Source organism: Sprattus sprattus, assembly GCF_963457725.1.
Source record: "Sprattus sprattus genome assembly, chromosome: 9".
Taxonomy (NCBI): Eukaryota; Metazoa; Chordata; class Actinopteri; order Clupeiformes; family Clupeidae; genus Sprattus; species Sprattus sprattus.
This window is the reverse complement of record NC_137928.1, coordinates 32,939,751-32,950,263: the sequence shown is the minus strand read 5'-3', so window position 1 is coordinate 32,950,263 and position 10,513 is coordinate 32,939,751. Positions and strand designations below refer to the sequence as shown.

Below are 10,513 nucleotides of genomic sequence, written 5' to 3'. Positions count from 1 at the left end.
TAGGATATGCTACCTCATAGTTAGCTAACGTTAGCTAGCTAAACGTTTACCGAGGCTAACGTGAACACTGCAAAAAATGCTTCTCTAACCTAAAGTTATTACTCTTATATTAAGATGAAAAATCTAGTTGGTCTTGTTTCTAGCTAAATTGTACTTTCCTAGTGCTTTCTTGGTAAGGTTATTTTTACCTATTTAAAGCAAATATAACTTGGGCTGTCTTGATCAGCACATTTGCACTTAATTTGAGTTCTTTTAAACTAGATTTGAGTACTAGATCTTAAAATAATCCACTTTAAGTGTGGGAGTCTTATTTTAAATTGAAAACGTTTAATTTCAAGCATAAATTCGCTTGTTTTTTTCTTAACGGATTAAACGTCATGATTCAAGTTATTTTCAAATAGATATGAGTTTTAACAACCACTTAATTGCACCATGTAGTTCAAGTGACCTTAATCACTTAAAAAACACAGTCAAATATACTTGAGATACATGTGGATTACCACTGAGCACAAGATGCTCATTCAGAAGTGTCGTCATAAACCACAAGTTTTCCTCAAACTTGGTGGCACGATCGGATTCACTCGAACACATCTCAAAACGTCTCTGAGGCTGCATGCCAGTGATGTGAACTGAAGCAAGTACAACAGCTGAAGAAAACATCGTGCCTTTCTACTTCAAAAGCTAAAGGTAAGCTCACATAATTTAACTTCTGCCTACTTTGGTAATTCGTCAGCGATATTGAAAACCAAAATGTATCGTAAATGACCAAGACCTCTGGTTGAAGTTATAAACTTTTTAGCAAACAAAGCTAGCACAGTTGGCGTTAGCTAAGACGGCTAACCTAGCACATTAAATTCAATTGAAGCACATTTCGACTGAGCTAACGTATGTTTTTAACTAGTGCCAGGTAATACAATGTCAGAAAGTGTCCCTATTAGTCTTGTCTGTGAAAAGTAAGCAAGTTTAGAGGACTCATTTAGTGTGAATGTTGGTGATATAATAGCTAGTAGCTGCAGTTAGCTCTTAGCTGGCTAGCTACTCTATATTAAGGATCCCCCACACTGACAGAAGCTTTGACATGAAGTTCAAGATTTTTTTCTTTCTGAAAGAGTAAGAACCCTTTTCTTTAAATTACAGATGGAGCAATTGGACATGACAACACAGTAACTTCTGGAAGGTAAGTCTATAATAGTAGATATGATAGAAGATGGTTGTATAGATAAAGCCAAAGATTGTGGCTAGACTGGCTATGCATGTTTTCCTGGTCATTATCGCCACATAGCCGATATGCTTCCACTCTTTTCCTTGAATCCTCAGTGCTCTTAAGTATCCATAGTTTCAGAGACATCATAAATATTGCTGATTCACTCTTACCCCTTTGTTTGCAGCTGCACAGATCATTGCCTTGTTGGAGGTTCTCCTAAAAATGTTCCCTTCCTCAGCCGTCCCTCCAAGAAAACTCAAGTCAGCAAGTGAGGCACTACACAATGTCCTTGAGGTGGGTTTTAGTCTCAGTACATAATGGTTTCATTTGTGAATTTCATGTGTTTGGTTTAACTTCATTCTGCCCCCCTCCCCCAATTTGTTGCTTTCAGCCATCTGAGGACCCCAATGTCTTCTTGCGTAAAAGGCCGCTTAGCAGTCCTGTCTTCATCATCGACTCCAACAATGTTCTTCCGCCGGTAAGCAATACCCCACTGACGACCTTGCCAAGGGACATGCTTCCGGAGTCCCTCATGATACTGATGGGATGTTGCTATGTGTGCCAGTTCACCTATTCCAAGTGAATTGCTACGCTATTGTCCATAATACAAACAGATGTACTGAAAGATTTTATTGACGAGAGTGAAAAGATGACAACATATAAAAAGGTGCTTGCTAACCGGCAAGAATTCATCCAAACCTAGTCTGTCTCTCCCTCTCCTCTTTGTCAACCTCTCTCTGTATGTCACTCTTTTCTATGCCCCACCCCCCCTCTATCTCTTTCTCTATATGTCTGGAGGTCAGGACAGCACACAGTAACACAATGTCCAATGTATTTCCAGCTAAATTTGTTAATGATTTGTTGGCTGTTGGATGATTTCCGACTGTTTGATGTGTTGCTGAATTGTTATCGTTTATGTTAGATGTCAATGTATCTTATGTCTGACAGTTAACTAAAATCATTATGTGTAATATGTAATTAAGTACATTTAAGCATTCTGATGCTTAATATTGTTCATTATTGTCAATACCTGTTATTGGTTTAATTCATTAACAGGGTAATAAAACAGTGATAAATAATATGTTGTGAAATGTTTCCTGATTTTAAGAGCTATTGGTCTGATTTGAAGTAACTTAAAGCTTTAGACGTACTCCAGGTTTGAGTGATGACAGACTTCTTTGGAAGTTACTATATGATTTGAAATCAGTGTTGTCAGTCTAAATTTTACTCTTATTTTAAGATTTTGTGGTCTTATGTAGAAGCCTGAATTGTTTCTTATTTCAAGTACTAATGCCTCAGAAGATCACTAGATTTGAGTGACATTAGGCTTATTTTGAGGTAACTGCATGGGTTGAAATAAGTAGAATTAGTCTTATTTCAGGACATTCTGTGCTTGAATTGTCTCTTATTTCAAGTACTAATGCCTCAGAAGTTCACTAGATTTGAGTGACATCAGGCTTATTTTGAGGTAACTACATGTCTTAAAATGAGTGGAATTAGTCTTATTTCAGGACATTCTGTGCTTGAATTGTCTCTTATTTCAAGTACTAATGCCTCAGAAGTTCACTAGATTTGAGTGAAATCAGGCTTATTTTGAGGTAACTACATGTCTTGAAATGAGTGGAAGTAGTCTTATTTCAGGACATTCTGTGCTTTTGGAGTAATAGTCTTATTTTAAGAAATCTTAACAAGCCAAATTTGCTCAACGCACTGGCAGCCAAATTTGCTTGTTTTAATCAAAATCCTGCTTAAATATGTAATTATTTGTCTTAAATCTAGAGGGGCATTTTTTGCAGTGAAGCTTCAAATGATTAGCTAGCTATCCAAGCTAGCTGACACAACCTAAACACTCGACTGCCCCTTTGAAGTCAATTTAACGTTGGCTAATATATTCTAATAACTAGTTATCATTGACAGTTACTAGCTAATGTACCAAACTCCTTTCTTGTCTTAAATTGAGCAGTTGCTGGTGTGAGCTACAGTCTCATGGGAGCTAGCAAAGCCATTTCTAGCTCTACTTCAAGTCAAGTCAAGTCATTTTATTTCTATAGCCCATTTCATACACAAGCAATTCAATGTGCTTCACATCATAATAACAAATAAAAACAGCAATTCACGCTATACATACAAGCAATACATACACGCTATACATGAGCCGTGGGTTACAAACCCAGTCTAACATAGCGCAGAAATTACACTTTCAACACATACACAAGTTCGTTGAAGGTGAGGATATGCGAATAGAAGTAAAAGACACTGCAACGACGAGAGATAAATAGAAATAAACGAATAAAAGGGCAATATGGAGAGGCAGGTAGAGTTAACTGAAAGCATCAGAGAAAAGTTTAGTTTTTAGCCTGGTTTTAAAAATATTGATTGAGGGGGCGCTCTTGATGCTATCAGGTAAGAGGTTCCATAGCCGGGCCGCATAATAACTAAAAGCAGCCTCACCACACTTAGTGAGTATAGGGGGTTTTACTAAGAGATATGTATCTTGGGACCGTAAGGATCTTGTGGGAGCATATTTGAGAAACATATTGGCTAGGTATTGCGGACCCAGACCATTTAGAGATTTAAAAACAAGTAAAAGTGCTTTAAAATCAATCCGCTGTTTAACAGGGAGCCAGTGTAGGGATTTCAGAATTGGGGTTATGTGGTCAGTTCTTCTTACTCTTTTGAGCACTCTTGCAGCCGCATTCTGAACAAGTTGCAGCTGCTTGATTGTCTTTTGGGGAAGACCAGTAAATAGCGCATTACAGTAGTCGACTCTGCTTGTAATAAAAGCATGAATCAGCTTTTCTAGGTCCGGTTTAGCCATGGAATTTCTCTGTTTATTTATGTTTTTAAGATGATAAAATGCCGACTTAGAGATGGCTTTCATGTGAGAGTTAAAACTAAGGTCGCTGTCAAGGATCACCCCAAGATTCTTAACCTTATCTTTCGGCACAAGACCCTTGGAATTTAGATAAGAGCAGATTTTATGTCTTTCGTCCTTTTTCCCAAAAACAATCACTTCCGTCTTATCCCCATTCAGCTGTAGAAAATTCTGTGTCATCCAGTTGTTTACCTGGTCAAGGCATTTAAGGAGAGAGTTGACGGGGCCATAATCAGAAGGGGATAGAGCCATATAGAGCTGGGTGTCATCAGCGTAGTTCACAATATTGCTGCCTAGTGTAATAAGCTAACGTAAAACATAAACGTTTATAGTAAGTATCAGACATAAACAGGATACAACACACCAGTTACCAATTGATATTATGTGTTTATATACCGAAAATGTCAGTAAATCGAGATGATGCTGCTGTTGGTCCCGTCGAAAACCATTCAAACAGATTAAGAGCAGTGGGGTTTTTGAGAGCTACTTACACCAAGAGATCGCATGTTGGCGAAATCAATGGAATGCTTCACTTTTTGGCGCTGTATTGACAACTGTCTGTCACTCGCACACTGTGCTCGTAAATTATTTTTCAAGTTCGCACGTAACCATTTTTAGGCGCATATGCGAGTGAAATACTCGCACTGTAGAGCCCACTGTTGAGCCCTAGTTATACAGTTGAATGGAGAGGGACAGAGAGACAAGAGGAGCCTTCAAACCTTGGCGCAGGTGTCAGTGAAGCACAGGTGCAAGCTAGTTTTAATGACCCCATTATGATGTCATAATCCACAGAGTTCTGCCATGCAAGTCTATGGGGAAAAAGGGTGATGGAAAAAGAGGAATAAAAAAGGAGTGGCAAGGAGTACCGCCAAGAAAAGTCATAGCAGGTTGCACCGGATCGGGCCGGACGTTTCGGTGTTTCAACGGCGTCTTTACCTCGAACGGGCGAGGAGTAGTTAGCGTTACAAAAAACGGGGAGAATAAAGAAAACTTGACAACAACAATACTGTGCTTCCCTTCGGGCAAGCACACTAATGATATAATGTCTATATCTGAACAACATGAAAATAGCACTTACAGGCAGCTTCCGAGCCGATACTGATTGTCCCTGCTTGTCAAGTGAAAAGTGTCCCGTAAAAAGTTCTCCTTCGTTGGGCTGGCAAAAAAGCCCACCTGGGTGTAGCCAGCTAGCTTAGCATAACTGCCATTCAGATCCAATCGTAATGCTACCTAGCTAGGTATGTTAACAGTCGGTATTTACGCTAACTCCACCAAAATACTCATTAAATTTGAGAATGGCATGTTAGTAGTACATTTAATATCAGTACAGTTGATTAATTAGTGTGCTTGCCCGAAGGGAAGCACAGTATTGTTGTTGTCAAGTTTTCTTTCTTTCTTTATTTATTCTCCCCGTTTTTCTTGCAGCTAACTACGCCTCGCCTGTTCGAGGTACAGACGCCGTTCAAACACCGAAACGTCCGGCCTGATCCGGTGCAACCTGCTATATCTTTTCGTGGCGGTACTCCTTGCCACTCCTTTTTTATTCCTCTTTTTCCATCACCTTTTTTTTTCCATAGACTTGCATGGCAGAACTCTGTGCCATTATGACATCATAATAGGGTCATTAAACTGGCTTGCACCTGTGCTTCACTGACACCTGCGCAAAGGTCTGAAGGCTCCTCTTCTCTCTCTGTCCCTCTCCATTCAACTGTATAACTAGGAATATTAAGAGACACCTTCCATACCAGGGCTCTACTCACTCATGCATACTCACTTATGTTTACTCACTCGTGCATACTCACTCATGCATACTCACTCATGCATACTCACTCACGTTTACTCACTCATGCATACTCACTCATGCATACTCACTCATGCATACTCACTTATGCAAACTCACTCATGCATACTAACTCATGCATACTCACTCATGTTTACTCACTCATGTTTACTCACTCATGCATACTCACTCATGTTTACTCACTCATGCATACTCACTCATGTTTACTCACTCATGCATACTCACTCATGCATATTAACTCATGCATACTCACTCATGTTTACTCACTCATGCATACTCACTCATGCATACTCACTCATGCATACTCACTCATGTTTACTCACTCATGCATACGTACTCATGCATACTCACTCATGCATACTTACTCATGCATACTCATTTGTGCATGCTCATCCAGCAGGGAGAGCTGGAGAGCTGACACCTGCCCCAATTCCAAGGCACTTGTTCTCTCGGTCATGGCCGCAACAGAGCAAGCACACTCTCGCAGTTCGTTTACGAAACGCATTCTAGTTAGTGTGCTTGCCCGAAGGGAAGCACAGTATTGTTGTTGTCAAGTTTTCTTTATTCTCCCCGTTTTTTGTGACGCTAACTACTCCTCGCCCGTTCGAGGTACAGACGCCGTTGAAACACCGAAACGTCCGGCCCGATCCGGTGCAACCTGCTATGACTTTTCGTGGCGGTAAGCTACTCTTTGCCACTCCTTTTTTATTCCTCTTTTTCCATCACCTTTTTTCTCCATAGACTTGCATGGCAGAACTCTACCATTATGACATCATAATAGGGCCATTAAACTGGCTTGCACCTGTGCTTCACTGACACAGAGCAAGCACACTCTCGCAGTTCGTTCACGAAACGCATTCTAGTTAGTGTGCTTGCCCGAAGTGAAGCACAGTATTGTTGTTGTCAAGTTTTCTTTATTAATTCTCCCCAATTTTCTTGCAGCTAACTACTCCTCGCCCGATTGAGATAGAGACGCCGTTCAAACACCGAAACTTCCGGCTCGATCCGGTGCAACCTGCTTTTCGTGGCGGTACTCCTTGCCACTCCTTTTTTATTCCTCTTTTTCCATCACCTTTTTTCTCCATAGACTTGCATGGCAGAACTCTGTGCCATTATGACATCATAATAGGGTCATTAAACTGGCTTGCACCTGTGCTTCAATGACACCTCTCACTGACACCTGCGGCTCCTCTTCTCTCTCTGTCCCTCTCCATTCAACTGTATAACTAGGAATATTAAGAGACACCTTCCATACCAGGGCTCTACTCACTCATGCATACTCACTCATGTTTACTCACTCGTGCATACTCACTCATGCATACTCACTCGTGCATACTCACTCATGCATACTCACTCATGCATACTCACTCATGTTTACTCACTCATGTTTACTCACTCATGCATACTCACTCATGTTTACTCACTCATGCATACTCATTTGTGAATGCTCTTCCAGCAGGTTGAGCTGGAGAGCTGACACCTGCCCCAATTCCAAGGCACTTGTTCTCTCGGTCATGGCCGCAACAGAGCAAGCACACTCTCGCAGTTCGTTCACGAAACGCATTCTATTTATTACAGTGCATGAAATGCCCTGTATTGTTTTTCCTAGGCTTTTTCTTCTTATTATTATTACAGTGCATGAAATGCCCTGTATTGTTATTCCTAGGCATTTTCTTCTTATTATTACAGTGCATGAAATGCCCTGTATTGTTATTCCTAGGCTTCTTCTTCTTCTTATTCTTGTTACCTTTTTCTGCGATTAATTCAGCCCGAACCGCTTAACGTAGAAACTTCATTCAAACTTTGTCGCGTAGGTCTTGTAAAGGACACTTATGCTATGTATTTTTCACTTTTCTAAACTTTATATTTTTTAAGATATTAAATAAAAACGAATTGAAATTTTCCCATTGACTTACAATGGGCCATTATGACATCATAATAGGGTCTTTAAACTGGCTTGCACCTGTGCTTCACTGACAGCTGCGCCAAATCAAAGGAACCTCTTCTCTGTCCCTCTCAATTTAACTGTAACTAGGAACATTAAGACACCTTCCATTCTCTACTTTTTTTTCTCTCCATCTTTCTCTCTATCCCTCTCAGTCTACTTTCTCTCACACTAAATCTCTCTTCTTCACTCCATTTTTATCTCCTTTTTTCAATATTTTCACTCTTTTTCTCTTCCACTCTTCTTTCCTTCTTCCACTCTTCTTTCCTTTCTTCTTTCCTTCTTCCACTCTTCTTTCCTTCTTTCACTTTTCTTTCCTTTCTTCACTCTCCTTTCTTCTTTCCTTCTTTCACTCTTCTTTCCTTTCTTCTTTCCTTCTTCAACTACTATTTCCTTCTTTCACTCTTCTTTCCTTTCTTCACTCTTCTTTCTTTCCTTCATCCTCTCTTCTCTCCTTTCTTCACTCTTCTTTCCTTTCTTCTTTCCTTCTTCCACTCTTCTTTCCTTTCTTATTTCCTTCTTTCACTCTTCTTTCCTTTCTTCACTCTTCTTTCTTTTCTTCTTCCACTCTTCTTTCCTTTCTTCACTCTTCTTTCTTTTCTTCACTCTTCTTTCCTTCATCCTCTCTTCTCTCCTTTCTTCACTCTTCTTTCCTTTCTTCTTTCCTTCTTCCACTCTTCTTTCCTTTCCTCTTTCCTTCTTCCACTCTTCTTTCCTTTCTTATTTCCTTCTTTCACTCTTCTTTCTTTTCTTCTTCCTTTCCTAACTTTTGCATTTCATGCACTGGTATTTCCTTCAGGAAATGCATTTTCTAGTTATTCTTCTTACCTTTTTCTGCGATTAATTCAGCCCGAACCGCTTAACGTAGAAACTTCATTCAAACTTTGTCGCGTAGGTCTTGTAAAGGACACTTATGCTATGTATTTTTCACTTTTCTAAACTTTAAACTGGCTTGCACCTGTGCTTCACTGACAGCTGCACCAAATCAAAGGGACCTCTTCTCTCTGTCCCTCTCAATTTAACTGTAACTAGGAACATTAAGACACCTTCCATTCTCTACTTTTTTTCTCTCCATCTCTCCATCTTTCTCTCTATCCCTCTCAGTCTACTTTCTCTCACACTCAATCTCTCTTCTTCACTCCATTTTTATCTCCTTTTTTCAATATTTTCACTCTCTTTTTCTCTTCCACTCTTCTTTCCTTCTTCCACTCTTCTTTCCTTTCTTCTTTCCTTCTTCCACTCTTCTTTCCTTCTTTCACTTTTCTTTCCTTTCTTCACTCTCCTTTCTTCTTTCCTTCTTTCACTCTTCTTTCCTTTCTTCTTTCCTTCTTCAACTATTATTTCCTTCTTTCACTCTTCTTTCCTTTCTTCACTCTTCTTTCTTTTCTTCTTCCACTCTTCTTTCCTTTCTTCACTCTTCTTTCTTTTCTTCTTCCTTTCTTAACCTTTGCATTTCATGCACTGGTATTTCCTTCAGGAAATGCATTTTCTAGTTCTTCTCACCTTTTTCTGCGATTAATTCAGCCCGAACCGCTTAACGTAGAAACTTCATTCAAACTTTGTCGCGTAGGTCTTGTAAAGGACACTTATGCTATGTATTTTTCACTTTTCTAAACTTTATATTTTTTAAGATATTAAATAAAAACGAATTGAAATTTTCCCATTGACTTACAATGGGCCATTATGACATCATAATAGGGTCTTTAAACTGGCTTGCACCTGTGCTTCACTGACAGCTGCGCCAAATCAAAGGAACCTCTTCTCTGTCCCTCTCAATTTAACTGTAACTAGGAACATTAAGACACCTTCCATTCTCTACTTTTTTTCTCTCCATCTCTCCATCTTTCTCTCTATCCTTCTCAGTCTACTTTCTCTCACACTCAATCTCTCTTCTTCACTCCATTTTTATCTCCTTTTTTCACTATTTTCACTCTCTTTTTCTCTTTCACTCTTGTTCACTCTTCTTTCCTTCTTCCACTCTTCTTTCCTTCTTCCACTCTTCTTTCCTTCTTTCACTTTTCTTTCCTTTTTTCACTCTCCTTTCTTCTTTCCTTCTTTCACTCTTCTTTCCTTTCTTCTTTCCTTCTTCAACTATTATTTCATTCTTTCACTCTTCTTTCCTTTCTTCACTCTTCTTTCTTTTCTTCTTCCACTCTTTTTTCCTTTCTTCACTCTTCTTTCTTTTCTTCTTTCCTTCTTTCACTCTTCTTTCCTTCATCCTCTCTTCTCTCCTTTCTTCACTCTTCTTTCCTTTCTTCTTTCCTTCTTCCACTCTTCTTTCCTTTCTTCTTTCCTTCTTTCACTCTTCTTTCTTTTCTTCTTCCTTTCCTAACTTTTGCATTTCATGCACTGGTATTTCCTTCAGGAAATGCATTTTTCTAGTTTATTTATTCTCCCAGTTTTTCTTGCAGCTAACTTCTCCTCGCCCGATTGAGATAGAGACGCCATTCAAACACCGAAACGTCCGGCCCGATCCGGTGCAACCTGCTATTACTTTTCGTGGCGGTACTCCTTGCCACTCCTTTTTTTATTCCTCTTTTTCATCACCTTTTTCTCTCATTGACTAACATGGTGGAAGGTTGAGCCATTGTGACGTCACCCACTCTAGCCAACTGAAATTAGATCAGTTGAGATAGGAGAAGGCGAAGCTCTCTTAAATGCCATAAAAATCATGCTAATCGAAAACCA

The 10,513-nt window shown here is 39.5% G+C and overlaps 1 long non-coding RNA gene across 2 annotated transcripts; it reads left to right on the top strand.

Annotated features, from left to right (window-relative positions):
- The first annotated feature begins 550 nt into the window (after positions 1-550).
- LOC308370075 lies at positions 551-1,667 on the top strand. 2 transcript variants are annotated; one of them, XR_013968773.1, is made up of 4 exons: positions 551-687; positions 1,138-1,177; positions 1,389-1,498; positions 1,596-1,664. It is a non-coding gene; the product is annotated as an uncharacterized lncRNA (long non-coding RNA). The 2 variants fall into 2 exon arrangements; XR_013968772.1 differs by having other exon boundaries at positions 559-687; positions 1,389-1,472; positions 1,596-1,667.
- The last annotated feature ends 8,846 nt before the right edge of the window (positions 1,668-10,513 follow it).